This window comes from Anabrus simplex, chromosome 7, assembly GCF_040414725.1.
Source record: "Anabrus simplex isolate iqAnaSimp1 chromosome 7, ASM4041472v1, whole genome shotgun sequence".
In the NCBI taxonomy this organism is placed as follows: Eukaryota; Metazoa; Arthropoda; class Insecta; order Orthoptera; family Tettigoniidae; genus Anabrus; species Anabrus simplex.
This window is the reverse complement of record NC_090271.1, coordinates 137599698-137615930: the sequence shown is the minus strand read 5'-3', so window position 1 is coordinate 137615930 and position 16233 is coordinate 137599698. Positions and strand designations below refer to the sequence as shown.

Genomic DNA, 16233 nt, shown 5'->3' with positions numbered 1-16233 from the left:
AGAGCTAACCGCTCTACCCCACCAAGCGCCGAGGTTACGAATAGTGGAAGTCTTTACCTTCCACCCCTCCAACGGCCTTCCTGGCCTGTACAGAGATCACACTTCTTTACTGTAACTTATAAATTTGACTGATTCTTGAATACAAGCATACTTTCAAATTTTGTGCCAAGAAGTGCCCATCTGTTCAGAATACCAGATTGTGACATCCATCCCCATTTTTGAAGTATCTGATTTAAAAGGATGCGAGATTTTTCACATATAATAGTCCATAGTTATGAAACCTTTCTTGGACTGGTGAGTTTTACAAGAACATATAAGTTTTATAATCGAAATCATTTCTAGAAAACATGTGCGACGATAGTGTTCATTATCTCATTGTAAAAAGGAGGGAGCAATAAGAGTCTGACCTCAGTATGACGTCATTGGGTAATAGCATAGTGCCGCCATATTGAGGTACTGAAACCGCCATACTGTGCGGATAACAATTAGTGTGGCTCTGGAATCCGGTGTGATAGCATCTCGTGTGAGGTGTTGTTTGATTGTCTCAGTAAGTACTACAATTATACGGCCAAAGCAAATAAAATAGTGAAATTTGAGAAAATTGTGGTCCGAAGTTTTTTTTTCTATTTACGTCGCACCGACATAGATATGTCTTATGGAGACGATGGGGTAGGAAAGGTCTAGGAATGGGAAGGAAGCGGCCATCGCCTTAAATAAGGTACAGCCCCAGCATTTGCCTGGTGTGAAAATGGGAAACCACGGAAAACCATCTTCAGGGCTGCCGACAGTGGGTTTCGAACCCACTATCTCCCGATTATTGGATACTGGCCGCACTTAAATGACTGCAGCTATCGAGCTCGCTCAAGAAAATAAAATAATATAAAACATTTCTTTCTTTCTTTCTTTCTTTCTTTCTTTCTTTCTTTCCTTCACAAAATGTCGCAACATATGGGCAATAAATTGCTTCAAAATTATCGAAAACTTATTTGAGAGGATAGAGTGAGTTGCCAGAATTACGAAAAGTACAAAATTACCAATGCTGAGCGTCATATGGCTTATCGGGAGCGTCTCATAGTTACGACAGCCGAGCGCCGTGAGGCGAGTTCCAAGCTGAGCACTTCTACTGCCCCACAGGTAGAAAACTTTCAAACTCATAGAAACTAGGTATTTTATTTGGACAATATCGATCACGCGGAACGTATTTTACATCAAAACGTATGTCCGACACAGCCCCATTCGAACGTTTTTACTGTATAAAATCACGGTTTTATTACCGCAATCTAAGATTATTCATAAACACTTTTGTCTGTAAGGGGGATAACCACAGGAGGGCTGATGTCTTTCTCACTTACACCCACTGTCAAGGAAGTACTCGTCCATATTTCATGGAAGTGCACATAGAATCTCAAGAAGTCGAACCTTGCCTTCCTGAATGATGGTTTCGCACGCCAGAGTTCAATCTTTCAGCGGAATGTTGTGTTAGTCACGAGCTGTAGGATGCATTAAGAAAACAAGATAGTGGTGTGAGATTGGTGAAGGTCAAGGTTACCGCTCGGAAATTGTTGTTGCATTAAATGTGCATGCCATATCCAAACCGCTCGATCATTACTTGACAGTAGCTTCGCGTGCTGGGACCGCAAACACACCCACTCATTGTGTATGCATGCAAGAACCATTAAGTGGTCGATATTGGAAAATAAATTTGTCACTTGGAAGGAAATGGTGTTAACAGTTTATTCAAAAACCACATATTTCAATTATAAATCCTCTACAAGTTTGTCGACCTTACTTCCTCAGCTGGTTAGCCGAGGATCTACTGTTGCCAAGATAGTGGGTTCGGCCCGGATTGAGGTTGGTATGATTTGAAGGCGATTAACTGTGTCAATTCCGCATGGTTAGTTTTTAACACGTTAAACGGCGGGATAAAATTCGCACAACCTGGCGTTTCTTAAAATGTGTAGCAACCGAAGTGACATTTAACCACTAAAATGCATCTCTGAATGAATGAATATTTAAACGAATGTTTTCATTGTTGAAGATTTACATTGTCATTTGAGGATATAATTCCAACACACTGGCATTTTTATCACAGATGTCAATTGAAGGGAATTCGAGCATATTATTATTATTATTATTATTATTATTATTATTATTATTATTATTATTATTATTATTATTATTATTATCCGTTTATGGTCAATAAAGTCCACGTTAAATCACTGTTACACATATTTTGAAACCTTTTTTACAGCCTAGAATCGCTCATTCTTTTCTTGGCAGCTTGCCGTTTTTCCATCGTCCAAAGACTATTCCACCTCTGTTCTTCATGGAAGCCGTTGAAGTTGTTGATTTTTAACCGATACTGTACTGGATTTGAGGCGTCCTCTCGCTTAGTCCTGCATTGTTGAAGTCCTTCTATTATAGGAAATGAGAACATTTTAATACTTTATTCTAAAATGTATCTCAAGCATTTTTGAACACTAAATAAAGCCATTCCTCCTTCATAATATTACACTTCAAAATGTCCGACGAAAACAACGGAAGTAGGGTGGTCTCACCCTATTACTAGCACATACACATGGGTCTCTTCAATTAATTAATGATATTGTTTTTACGTCCCACTAACTACTTTTGGCGGTTTTCGGAGACGCTAAGGTGCCGGAATTCCTTTTACGTGCCAGTAAATTTACCGACATGAGATCTCTTATCACCAACAGTTCATTTTCTTTCCCATGGGGGAAATACGAAAGTTTTCAGGGAAGAAGATATTACTTCATTTTGGATGGTTCTTTAGTTTTAGCATAGGGACATTAAGTGGCTATCGTCACTACAGTAGGTGAGAATAATGATTTTTAGCATTTCAAGTAACTTTCCATTTACTTTGCAAGATAATTGGCTTTTAAAATTCTCATTGCTAAGCCTCGACCTCTTCAGGATAAGTATATCATCACATTTACTGAAAAGACACCCTACAGGAACACTACAGTAGAAGGAATTCCTGTGTTTAATTTTGATACCATCTGCAGCCCAGCAGTGATGGATACTGTAGGATAAGTCTGATGTCTTCAGAAGTCCTGGAGCTACACTAGAAAAGGCTAGATCTACATTTGCAGTATAGTGTATAGCTAGGGAAAGGCCGGTGGCAATTTGAATCATTAAATAAAGTCCGAGGAGGGAACCAAAATTTCATCAAGCGGAAATATTGGAAGGTGCTGGAAGATCTACTTCATCCAGCACTGATGAAGCTACTGCTGATTTCCCCCCCCCCCCCCCCGTTTCTGCTATGTACAGTATACGGGTCATTGAAAAATGAAAACCTACAACCTGTTTTCCAGTCATTGACCAGGTCAAGAATGGAATGAATGAATCAGATATAGGCTGTTAGTACGATGGGGTCGCCACTCCCAAAGTGATTTATTAATGACTGATAGATGCTATGAAATGAGAATGGAGAGTGTTGCTGGAAAGAAAGATGACAGGAAAAACCGGAGTACCCGGAGAAAAATATGTCCCGCCTCCGCTTTGTCCAGCACAAATCTCACATGGAGTGACCGGGATTTGAACCACGGTATCCAGCGGTGAGAGGCTGACGCGCTGCCGTCTGAGCCACGGAGGCTTTATATGGGTCACTATAATGTACAAATTTCAGTTTTATTTCAAGAAGTAAATTCTTCTTTCTTAATCTGTTTACCCTCCAGGGTCGGTTTTTCCCTCGGACTCAGCGCGGGATCCCACCTCTACCGCCGTCCTGGCGCGTTAGACATCGGGTCGGGGGATAGAACTGGGGAGGATGACCAGTACCTCGCCCAGGTGGCCTCACCTGCTATGCTAAACAGGGGCCTTGGTGGGAGATGAGAAGATTGGAAGGGATAGACAGGGAAGAGGGAAGGAAGTGGCCGTGGCCTTAAGTTAGGTACCATTCCGGGATTTGCCAGGAGGAGAAGTGGGAAACCACGGAAAACCACTTCCAGGATGGCTGAGGTGGGAATCGAACCCATCTCTACTCAGTTGACCTCCCGAGGACACTGCCCTTGAGGCGGTAGAGGTGGGATCCCTCGCTGTGTCCGAGGGAAAAGCCGACCCTGGAGGGTAAAAGGTGATGATGATGAAAAAGTAACAATTGCCGTCCTCCGCGGTGTAGGGGTAGCGTACCTGGCTCTTACCCGGAGGCCCCGGATTCGAATTCCGGCCAAGTCAGGGATATTTGCCAGAGTCTGAGGGCTGTTCCGAGGTCCACTCAACCTACGTGATTACAATTGAGGAGCTATCTGACTGTGAGATGGCGGCCCCTGTTAAGAAAACTAATAATAACGGGCGCAAGAAAACGTTGTGCCAACCACATGACACCTCTTAATCGGCAGGCCTTGGAACTGAGCAGTGGTCGCTTTGTAGGCCATGGCTTTTTGAAGCAGTTGTGCCAGGGGAAGAAGAAGTAACGATTACAAGTAAAAATTATTAAGAAAGTATTCGTTACAAATAATTCGGCTACTTTTACTCAGTTACTTCCCAATTCTGAATATAGCCAGAAGAATACGTTCTTGAGCCACTGTAATCTCTAACGCTGGCTCTTAACTATGCTTATTCATATTACCCTCTTGGTTTCTCATTACTGAAAATATCTATTGATAATGCCTTTATTGGGTTCCCTACTCCGCTCATTTCGACTGAAGATATTTCGTGGTAAACCGATGGCTTTCTTGAACTGTAAAATGTCCGACCAATCGCTACACGTGCACTAATTGCGCGTGGTGTTCCTGTGAAACAAGTTCTGTTCCACAAAGCTAAACCCTAAACCTACGCTGGTAACCGTGGCTAGCTCCCGCCCACGCGAAACTTAAAACCAGGCTAATGAAAACAATTAAATTCAATTACAGGGAAGTCTGGTCCCAGCGGGTTCCTCGCGAAGTAGACAATGGGGAGCGCCTTTTATGGTTAAGAACGCAGCGAGTTCTGCCGAGAGAGCAGTAATGTAAGGCTAGCGATATCCATTGGCGTAAATGTGCACTATAGCGAGAGACTTCTTATTGCTCGAAAGAAAAATATACAGAACATTCAGTGGGAAACGCAAGCCATAACAGGATAGAATTGCTTCCGGCAAGCGAGGGACCAGTATATCACTAAGTTCGACTGGCAACTACGATTATACTTCCGAAGTCAGGAAAGCACAATATCGTTGAAACACCTAATTCGCAGGATCAGCTGCGAAATGAAAGCCTTATTTATAAGAGAACGATGAAATGTTCGCCTTTAGGTGATGCGAATGACATCTGGATCTAAGTAGGAAGACAAGCTATATGAAATACACAGTTCAAAAAAATTAGGAGAACATGTCTTGTTACGTCTGATATGTGAACGTTAAGTTGATAGATGGGGTTCCAATGGTCGTATAGCATACGTTGAGACCTCAGCTACTCAGGGTATGTCAAATCGAAGTTATACTCCATCTGTAGGCGTAGCCATGCATTAAATTGTCAGGTGACCCCTCAAAACAAAGTGAATAGCAGTGCGTCCGTGTGTCGTTGTGAGGTACACGGACTACGGCTGATATTTGAGCACGTTGTACATAAACCAGCACATCCCATGAGGCATCTTAATGAGGTTCAAGTCGCACTTTGATCCAGGAAGGATGGACTTTTCGTCGTGTTGCTCTGGATCTCAATGCCTCTCTGTCAGTTATTCAACGCTTGTGGAATCGCTAAAATGAGACAGGCCAATTCACAAGGAGGTTGGACAAGGCCCTGGACGCATGATTACCCCGCAGGATGACCTATATCTGACCACCTGTGCGTTGCGGCGTCGTTCAACAACTGCCAGAGAACTGCAACAAGACCTCAGGAGTGTCACTGGAGTCACGGTGTCCGACCAGACAGTCAGAAGTTAAGAATAATGTGGAAACTGGTCTCATACTTCTCCAGAGACGTTCACTCAGCTAACACCAGAAGGGAACTCTAGGCTATTTATGAGGGGGAAAGCGATACAAGATAGAGCTAATCATCCTACCCCACTAAATACTGAGTTCGGGGATGGAGGAAGCCTTTAACTTCCACTCCTCCAGCGGCCTCTATGGCCTCTATGGAGGTGGCCGTATTATGCTAATATTTGTGACTACTACTGGTTGAGACTATAACTTAGCAAGTAGTCCACCATCCTACCTATCAACTGTTAACTCGGTGCACTCAGCGAGCTCGGTAGCTGCAGTCGCTTAACTGCCGCCAGTATCCAGTATTCGGGAAACACTGGGTTCAAACCACGTTCTCGGCAGCCTAAAGTTTTTCCGTGGTTTCCCATGATCACAGCCAGGCAAATGTTGCGGCTGTGCCTTAATTAATACCACGGCCGCTTCCTTCTCACCCCTACCCCTTTCCTGTCCCATCGTCGCCATAAGACATATCTGTGTGTCGGTGCGACGTATATTAACTTATAAAAAAAGAACAATTCAGTGCACTCAGAATGGAAATAGTCGCTGTGGTCCGCAAAGGTTGGAACGGTTCAATACAGACCTTGGGTACTTGTATGTACACTCCTGTTTTATAATGTTTTGGTCAGTAACTATCAGTGTTGTATGAATTGGAACTATAAGTACACATATTTATTAATCTCTTCTAGTATTCGGGAGATAGTGGGTTTGAACCCCACTGTCGGCAGCCGTGAAGATGGTTTTCCGTATTTTTCCATGTGAAAGAAGCGGCCGTGACCTTAACTAAGGTACAGCCTCAGCATTTGCCTGGTGTGAAAATGCGAAACCACTGAAATCCATCATCAGGGCTGCCGACAGTGGGGTTCGAACCCACTATCTCCCGAGTGCAAGCTCACAGCTGTGCGCCCCTAACCGCACGGCCAACTCGCTCGTTAACTCAATAACTATAAACATTGGAGTACACATGAAATTTGAAGTAAGGTTTTGCGAGAAAGGGTTACTTAGATCATTATGAAAGAAAGAAATGAAGAGAATATGAAATATATTTTGTTCTAACTGATCTTCGGTCTGAAGAACTTAACAGCTAACTCCTTTGCCTTTCTTGTATGTGCTCAATGTATTTATTTATTTATTTATTTATTTATTTATTTATTTATTTATTTATTTATTTATTATTTATAACAAGATACAGTTACACTGGGTTCTTCTCACTCCTACTGTTAACAGATGAATAAACAAAAAACTTATTTGTAAAATGTAAAATAACACGCTGGGCTATAGAGGTCGATTAGATCTTCATACCATCTCAGTGATAGCTATGTTCCTAACACTGTTCAAATATTAAATACAGTATATGTTTTGTCGTGTTATGGCTTTCGCACGAAATTCATGCTTACTCAGTGTATACGAGTACTTCTGAGAACTCATCGTAATCCATCTTGCAGACTGTGCTAACCTTCCTGATCAGCGACCAGGCGTGATGTACTTTGGGTGATGACATCATGGCCACTGTACCTGATGGGCTCTTGTCATGTTTATAGCCTTGAGTTCTCTCACTTCACTAGGATTTCTGCTAAGATAACCTGCTGCTCTCAACATCCAAGTTCTGCTGCTCATAGAATTAACGTATTCCCTTAAATGAACAAGGGTCTCAAGCAAGTGCAATAAGTTGTTTGTTACAAGAAGTCAAATGTATTGTATTTTTCAACATTGATGATAAATATTACAAAGAATAACACTGACATCACTACTGTTTCTAATCTATATTAATATTATTCTTCTTCATCATCATCATCATCATCATCATCATCATCAGGTGTTCTGCCTATTGGCAGGTTTCTGTCACCATAGCTGTCTCCATCTGCTCCTGTCCCACACCAACTATTTGGTTGTCTGGTATCTTCCCCTTTTCACTTCATTCAGCATTGTTATTCATATCCTTCCTAGTTTCTTTCTCCCTTTCTCTGTACCTTGAAGAACTGTTGTTGAGGTCCTTTTCTTCTCAATATATGTCCCAGCCAGTTCGCTTCCCTCATCTTAGTCAGTTTTAGGAGAGTTCTTTGTTCCTTGACTTTTTCCAGTCTTGTACTGTTCTTCACTTTATCCACCCACTTTATTTTCTCCATTCTCCTCAAAACTCACATATCGAATGCTTCAATTCTGCCTCTCTTTCTCTTCTTCAACATCCAGTCAATTATTTCCTTAACTCCGTCCCCATTTTGCTGCACAACAAGTGTTTCTTCCTCTTGAAAGCTTGTTTTGCCATTTCTATTCTTTCTTATTCATTTCTCACTCCCCCAGCTGTCAGTTAGGATGATCCCCAAATATGCAACCTGTTCTATTTGGCCTGTTGTTATCTTCATACTTTTTTTGTCATATACACTCAGCACTTTAGTTTCCTTTCAACCACTTTAGAATGGTCACCATCAGCGTTTAACTCCTGGAATATGAGCACTTGATGGCGATTACACAGCAGAAAATTAGTGAATTCGGGATCATTATTATATTTTCTTCTTTATGAAATACGATAGGTTCCATATTATTTTGGAAACGACGCTCCCGAGTGAATGCAGATGGTAGGTCAGTTCACAGAAGCTCATGTAAGTTATTACCTGAGCCAATCGAACTGCAATTGGAATGATTCTGATCGTTAGATCACGGTGAGAATATTTCTTCTGTAGAAGAAGTAGCTAAAGATTTGCCTGTCTCTGCTAAGTCATTAGCCCAGAGTGTGGCCAGATTCTGAAATAGCACTACTCTAAGTTTTAGGATAGCCGCATAATCCACTGGTGACGCCATACCAGGCAAGAAGAGGACCTTGTTTCATTGCTTTCTTCATTAAAACAGGAAGTGCTATTTAATTATGACGTCGCCAAATATTCTGAACTTCAGAGAACTTTCATTTTTAACACGACTAAACTGTTGACCAAATTTTTGAAATCTTATTAAAGCCATTATTTTTCTTAGTGTAGCGTCAGCGTTGGTTTGTTTCAGAGACTGGTAATTTAAAGGGATGAGCAGCACCGAACGTACGAGTGCCGAGGCTTGTTTATGCATTTCGTGGGGCTACAGGCTGATTGGTTGAACGCTGGAGGGAAAGCAAGTTTAGATTGAGCAGAAGGTCTACGCTCTTCGTCCGATGATGGAGAGCATAGCAGGAATTCACTAATGAAGCGCTAAAAACGCTCCAGGATATATAAATTTTCCCATTCGCCAGTCTCATCGTCTTGTATGCAAAACACATCGTAAAGTCGCACGAAAGCCGTAGGGTCGAAGAAACTGGATTCAAGAAACAAATACTTTCTGGAGAGGAATCTGGGTGAAAATGAGAAGCTGCGAGGTAGTTAATGCACTGTTTTCACTCCTCATTTATTTAACTCGTTCTCTATTAAGATGCTATCATTATTTTCTGTTTTTGTCCCGTCCAATGCCATCTCACAATTCTTTCTTTCTTTCTTTCTTTCTTTCTTTCTTTCTTTCTTTCTTAATCCGTTTACCCTCCAGTGTTGGCTTTTCCCTCGGACTCAGCGAGGGATCCCACCCCTACCGCCTCAAGGGCAGTGTTCTGGAGAGTGAGACTTTTGGGTCGGAGGATACAACTGAGGAAGAGGACAGTACCTCGTTCAGGCGGCCTCACCTGCTATGATCAACAGGGGCCTTGTGGGGGAATGGGAAGAGCGGAAGGGATAGACCATGAACAGGGAAGGAAGCAGCCGTGGCCTTAAGTTAGGTACCATCCCGGCATTTGCCTGGAGAAGAAGTGAGAAACCACGGAAAACCACTTCGAGGATGGCGGAGGTGGGAATCGAACCCCCGCTCTATTGAGTTGACCTCCCGGGGCTGAGTGGACACCATTCCAACCCTCGTACCACTTTTCAAATTTCATGACTGAGCCGGAAATCGAACCCGAGCCTCCGGCGTGGACACCTAATTACACTAACAAATACACCACAAAATGCCATCTCATATTTTATGTAATTACACACGTTGTCCCTTTGTTCTCTCTTGTTTGCTTTTTCAAGAATATTATTATGTGTTCTTTTATCACAGTCTGAAGATGATCTAGATAAATTGCTGAATAGTCTAGACACATTCTTGGAGCAGGCGTACAAGACGAAATGAAATAAATCCCAAAGTAATGGAATATAGTCGAATAAATTCAGCTGAAGTAGGAAATGTTAAATTAGGAAATTTACGTCGAAAAGGTAGTAAAGTAATATTGTCACTTAGTTTGTAGAATAACGAAGGCCGCTTCCTTCCCAGTTCTAGCCTTTTCCTATTCCATCGTCGCCATAAGACCTATCTGTGTCGATGCGACGTAAACAAATAGCAAAAAAAAAGGATGATAATAATAATAATAATAATAATAATAATAATAATAATAATAATAATAATAATTTCGTGTGGCTATTTCTAGCCGGGTGCAGACTTTGTAAGGCAGACCCTCCGATGTGGGTGGGAGGCATCTGCAATGTGTTGGTAACTGCGTGTTATTGTGGTGGAGGATAGTGTTATGTGTGGTGTGTGAGTTGCAGGGATGTTGAAGGCAGCACAAATACCCAGCCCCCGAGCCAATGGAATTAACTAATGAATGTTAAAATTCCCGATTCGGCCGGGAATCGAACCCGGGACCCTCTAAACCGAAGGCCAGTACGCTGACCATTCAGCCAACGAGTCGGACAAAGAATGACTAACGATGGCACAAGCAAGGAGGGTCTTTCTTAAAAAGACACGTTTGCTCACATCAAACATACAGTATATATGCACGTTAGAAAGATGTTTATTAAGACTTTCGTACGGAGCGTCGCTCTGTATGCAAGTGAAACATAAACAGTACCTTTCACAAAGGAAAGGAGCACCGAGGGTGTTGAAATGTGGTGTTGCAGAAGAATGTGAGATGGGTAGATCGCATCACAAATGAAGAGACGCTAAATCGAGTTCATGAGAGGAGAACGCTTTGGTGACATTTCGTCAGAAGAAGAGATAGATTGATAGCGCACATATTAATACAAGAAGGACTTCTTTAGTTATTTTTTGAGAGAAGTGTAGGCGGTAAGAACAACAGGGCTTGACCAAGGCACGAATATGATCAAGAGATTACAATAGATGTAGGGTATACAAGTTACATTGAAATATAACAATTAGCAGATAATAGGATGGCATGGAAGCTACATCAAACATAATAATAATAATAATAATAATAATAATAATAATAATAATAATAATAATAATAATAATAATAATAATAATAATAATAATAATAATAATTGTACCGGGGTACACCTCCATCCTGTTAAACTGCGCGCCTTCTATAAGGCCATCTATGTTATGGAACTTTAACTAATATAATGCAAGATACTTGGACTTTCAACCATAAGATATCCCTACCATCGGCCTTAGTGCCCCCTCTGGCGGGATTAAGGATAAATAATTCTTAAGGGAAAGTTCATTTTTACGGGTGTGTTAGGGTTGTCAGCACTTCTGACCTCCTCTATTTTGTGTACCTAGCAACCAATAAAAAATTATGTGTATATTTTCTCTATCAATTAAAATTGGGTATGTGTACAGGCATCCAGCCTATCTGTAAAGAGTTCTGGAAACTTCCCCTCGGAGATGCTATAAAAGCTGGGCGCTTTAGGGCCGTATTGTCATTTTCATCGCTCCAGGTGATCGTGTGCGGCGTGTTATTCGGAGGCAAGGACCGTACATCGGCGTTAGGAAGGCCCAGCAAACAGGGTAATAGCAGAATTTTCTTAATATGTGATAGCTCCAGCAGATAGCTTGAAGGGAAGGTTTCATACTTCTTTTATTTTATGTAAAATCCTAATTTAGGGTTTAGATGTAGATTTTTGGCAAGTCTGAGGACTCTGTTCTAATCCCCGCTGAGAAACATGTAAACTAAGGGAACAAAGAGTGATTACTCTCTGTTGATTCCCATTCAACCTGGTATGGGGTGACTAAAATTTTCTAAACCTCAAAATTCTTTACACACCTTTGGGATTTAATATTTCTCGTTTAGTCACCCCTCTGTAGTATAGGCTTAGCCTCTGCAACTTACGGCCATAAGCCCACTTAGGGTTTTAGGAGTTTTCTAAAAATGAGTGCAAGTGTTTCATGTCCTAGCCTTTTGTTCATGGCCATTCATATTAAACCTTTTCTTGTTTTTACATTAAGGCCATCTAGAATGGGCACTCATTGTCCCTGTTTATTTGTAATGGTTTCTAGATACTAGTGTGTAACAAACTGTTGAGCAGATGTGACTGCACGTATATTACTTAGAGTTTGTCAAGCATAACCTTGTAAGAAGCTTGTGAATGAATGAAGAAGCTTGTGCTTCTGAGAGACTGGACTACAGTAACTTTTCGAACTCAGTCTCCTAGGATGTAAATTAGTGGAGCAAACGTGTTCTTATGTAAGTGTACTGTGTAGAGCTATATTGCTCATCCCTTGTAGATTATCGTGTGGATAATTTTCTCTTGTTCTTGTACCTGAATTTTAAACTTATAGTCCGCTGTTGTTATCAGAGCTGACGAGGTCACTTGTTTATTCAGATTTTCTATCTATCAAATTTTAAACTAAAAAAAAAAAAAGAGGAAAGAAATAAAATTTCAAAATTTAATGCTTTAACATGCTCTGGTCATTTCCTTGTTTGGCCATTCACCCCAGCACCTTCTTACACCTCTGTGATCCACGATATTCCCGTAACAATAATAATAATAATAATAATAATAATAATAACAATAATAATAATTTTGTTATTTATACTGAGCTACAAAGCCAGATATACTTCTTCGTTATTTCGTATTTAAACGATTCTTTCTTTTCTTACAGGTGGGTAACAAATATCCTACTGGCTTGTTCGTGTAACAGTAAGTACTTCTGAGCCAATTTTTACGTTAACTAATATACAGTAGATTCCTATGTATTTTACCAGTAAGCAGTTTCACCTTCAGCAGATACCTAGGATGATCCTGATGACGATGTCTGTGTTGAAAGTATGGGCATGTGATAGCTGAGTGACTGGTTTCTCATTAAGATGTCCTTGGTTCGATTCCCGGCCAATGAAAGAGGTTTTTTTTAAATTGAAAATTCACTTCCCAGTACTTCACAAAGACCTGGAGGTACCCTGGCTATGGTCACGATTTGAACAGTAAAAGTAAAATCCTTTCCTGTATTAAACATGCCTTCACCTGTTACCCTCCCCATAGGTAGGAGCATCAATTATATCAACGGTACCCCATGTTCGTAGTAAGAGGAGACTGAAAGGTTACCACGAAAGGGATGTCTATTTGGGATCACAGAGAATTCGGCTGCTTGGCTGAATGTTCAACGTTGTAGCTTTCTGTTCAGAGGGTCCCAGGTTCAAATGCGAGCACAACCGGATATTTTATCTGCGTCTGCTTAATTCCTCTAGCTGGCGTACTGAGTGTTCAAGTTTGTCACAGTACATATCTTCATTTGCATACAGTGATCAGACCTCAGACCGCCACAGGATACATCTCTCCACATCTGGCTAGAAAAGGGCTTAATCCACTTATAATACTGACCACAAGTAAATAAAGGGGAAGGAAGAAGAACAAAAATCAGGGTTGCCACAGGCGAAAGAACAAAGTATTAATTTTTTGCCAGAAACGTACTTGATTCAGAAAAAGAAAGTAGGCTACTTCTAAATAATACCTTAGTGTTGTTCCTATTTTAATTAGTGAATTATTAATAACAGGCCAAAACTCATTAAATATGTTTGGTGTGGTATTTGCCTTTTCAACTACATACCAGACCTCGTGCCGAACTTAAACCTTGAATCGCAGTTTATTGTTACTTTTAAATATGATGGCTTTTAATTCCAAAAGTAATACATTATTATCAGAAACATATGTAAAAAGTTATTTGTCAAAATAAATATTTTTATTTATTTGGATCAGTCAAAATGTTTTGAACGTTTTAACGCACCGATATATGCAAAGCTGTACGATTGCTGTAGCTACATCTACACTTCAGTCTTAGGGATGTCTTTGCTCACGAATTCTCTGAGGTAAATTATTTATTGTCCGCCTCTGTGGTGTAGTGGTTAGTGTGGTTAGCTGCCACCCCCGGAGGCCCGGGTTCGATTCCCGGCTCTGACACGAAATTTGAAAAGTGGTACGAGGGCTGGAATTGGGTCCACTCAGCCTCGGGAGGTCAAATGAGTAAAGGTGGGTTCGATGCCCATCTGTCATCCTGGAAGTGGTTTTCCGTGATTTCCCACTTCTCCTCCAGGCAAGTACCGGGATGGTACCTAACTTAAGGCCACGGCCGCTTCCTTCCCTATCCCTCCCAATCTTACCATCCCCCGCAAGGCCCCTGTTCAGCATAGCAGATGAGGCCGTCTGGGCGAGGTACTGGTCATCCTCCCCAGTTGTATCCCCCGACCCAAAGTCTGAAGCTCCAGGACATTGCCCTTGAAGCGGTAGAGGTGGGATCCCTCTCTGAGTCCGAGGGAAAAACCGAACCTGGAGGATAAACAGATAAGAATAATAAGAAAACAAGATTTTATTCGCTTTACCTTAAAAGTTTACACTTTCCTCCAGCTGATAAGCAATAAAAATCATAAAATAAGAAATTGTTCGTATTTTAATACACTAGCGGCCCCTAGCGAGTTCGTCTTTACTTGTAAAATTCCAAAGCAGATATAACGAGCCAGTAAATTCGGCTCTGCACATATTCAATGCTGTTCATTTAAGGGTTAAAATTCTGGGACCCCGGGGACGGCGCAGCGTTGATAGACATAACCGTTACTCTACACGAGTGAACGCTTGTTAGATTTGAAGCTCGTCATAAAATTATGTACGTTTAACTTAGTCTCCTTTCTTTAGGAAACCGTTGTAATTCTTTATCATTAATGCTGACAGGAACAGATAAACTTGTACAAGTAGAAGTTATACGCAAGCGATTACTGAAATATTCACTGGCAATATGGCCATTCTCAGTGTACAAGTGAAGCAAGTACTTGGCTTTCTGTTCAGTATTTAGTTCTATTTTATTTCGGGTATAATTTTATGTTTATAAATAAGTGTTCATTAGTTCAAAAAAATAGTGTGATTTTTCATTTGGTTGTTTCTAAAACAATGACTCTAACAGTTAGTGTGGACTTAGTATTCTGAGTGCCTGATATTTCAAAGCATTGTTGTATGTAGTACTCCTAGAAAGTGATGTTATGATTAAATATTATAACGAAATAAATTATCGGTACAATGGCATATTGAAAATAGATATACAGTTAAGAACATAAGAATTAGACTTAAAATACTCTTATCCTCCGTATATTTTCCTACTGTGACGTAGTACTAATTGATGTCACGAGAGAACAACTAAAGCGATTACAACGTGCAATGAACCCTTACATTGGATTTATCGTCTCCTCACGCTATGATGTTCATATTACCCCTTATTATTATCATCAAATTTCCATTCTAAAATTTGAACAATATAGAAATCTCCACGTGGCAGTACTAATCTTTCGAACATTAAACGAGAATATCTCCTACTACCTATCTTCACAACTGAATTTCCCATCCTTTTTTTACCATTATAACACACGCTCCGATACCACCCTTGCTATCCCTCTCAGCAGGCCAGCAGCATATAGCCGTTCCTTTGTTGCGAATGGAGCTAGAATATGGAACTCCCCCCCACCCCCACCCTCTCGCAACATTAGAGCCATAAAAGGCTTAAATTCATTCAAGTTGTCCAGCTGTGAGCATCTCCTCTAGGCGTGTCGCCAGGATGAATTAATCTTGGAGTGACTGTACATTTATTGTGTGTATGTTATTTTGTGTCAAGTTACTTCTGTAGTTTGTAACCGTAAGTTCCTAAGATAAGATTAGGAATATGTTCAGCATATGTTCACTGTTAAAGAAGTGTGGTTAAGTGGAAGAGAGGACCATGAGTCCTGACTTCGTCACCATGAATTAAGGCAAATATTATTATAATTTTGTCGGCTTCTGTGGTGTAGTGGTTAGTGTGATTAGCTGCCAAGCCCGGAAGCCTGGGTTCGATTCCCGGCTCTGCCACGAAATTTGAAAAGTGGTAAGAGGGCTGGAATGGGGTCCACTCAGCCTCGGGAGGTCAACTGAATAGAGGGGTCGATTTCCACCTCAGCCATCCTCAAAGTGGTTTTCCGTGGTTTCCCACTTCTCCTCCAAGCAAATGCCGGCATGGTACCTAACTTAAGGTCAGGACCGCTTCCTTCCCTCTTCCTTGTCTACCACGTCCTATCTTCCCATTCCCACCGCAAGGCCCATGTTCAGCATAGCAGGTTAGGTTGCCTGGGCGAGGTA

At 41.2% G+C, this 16233-nt stretch overlaps 1 protein-coding gene across 2 annotated transcripts in view; it reads left to right on the top strand.

Annotated features, from left to right (window-relative positions):
- Pka-C3 (Protein kinase, cAMP-dependent, catalytic subunit 3) overlaps positions 1-16233 on the top strand; it is a 472558-nt gene that overhangs the window by 319731 nt on the left and 136594 nt on the right. The window contains exon 1 of one of the 2 annotated variants that reach the window (XM_067151336.2): positions 12767-12786. The exons of the other annotated variant lie outside the window; for it this stretch is intronic. The gene's annotated coding sequence lies outside the window, so the exon portion shown is untranslated. Of the gene's footprint in view, positions 1-12766; positions 12787-16233 lie in introns of those variants that run through there. 2 annotated transcript variants of the gene reach the window in all.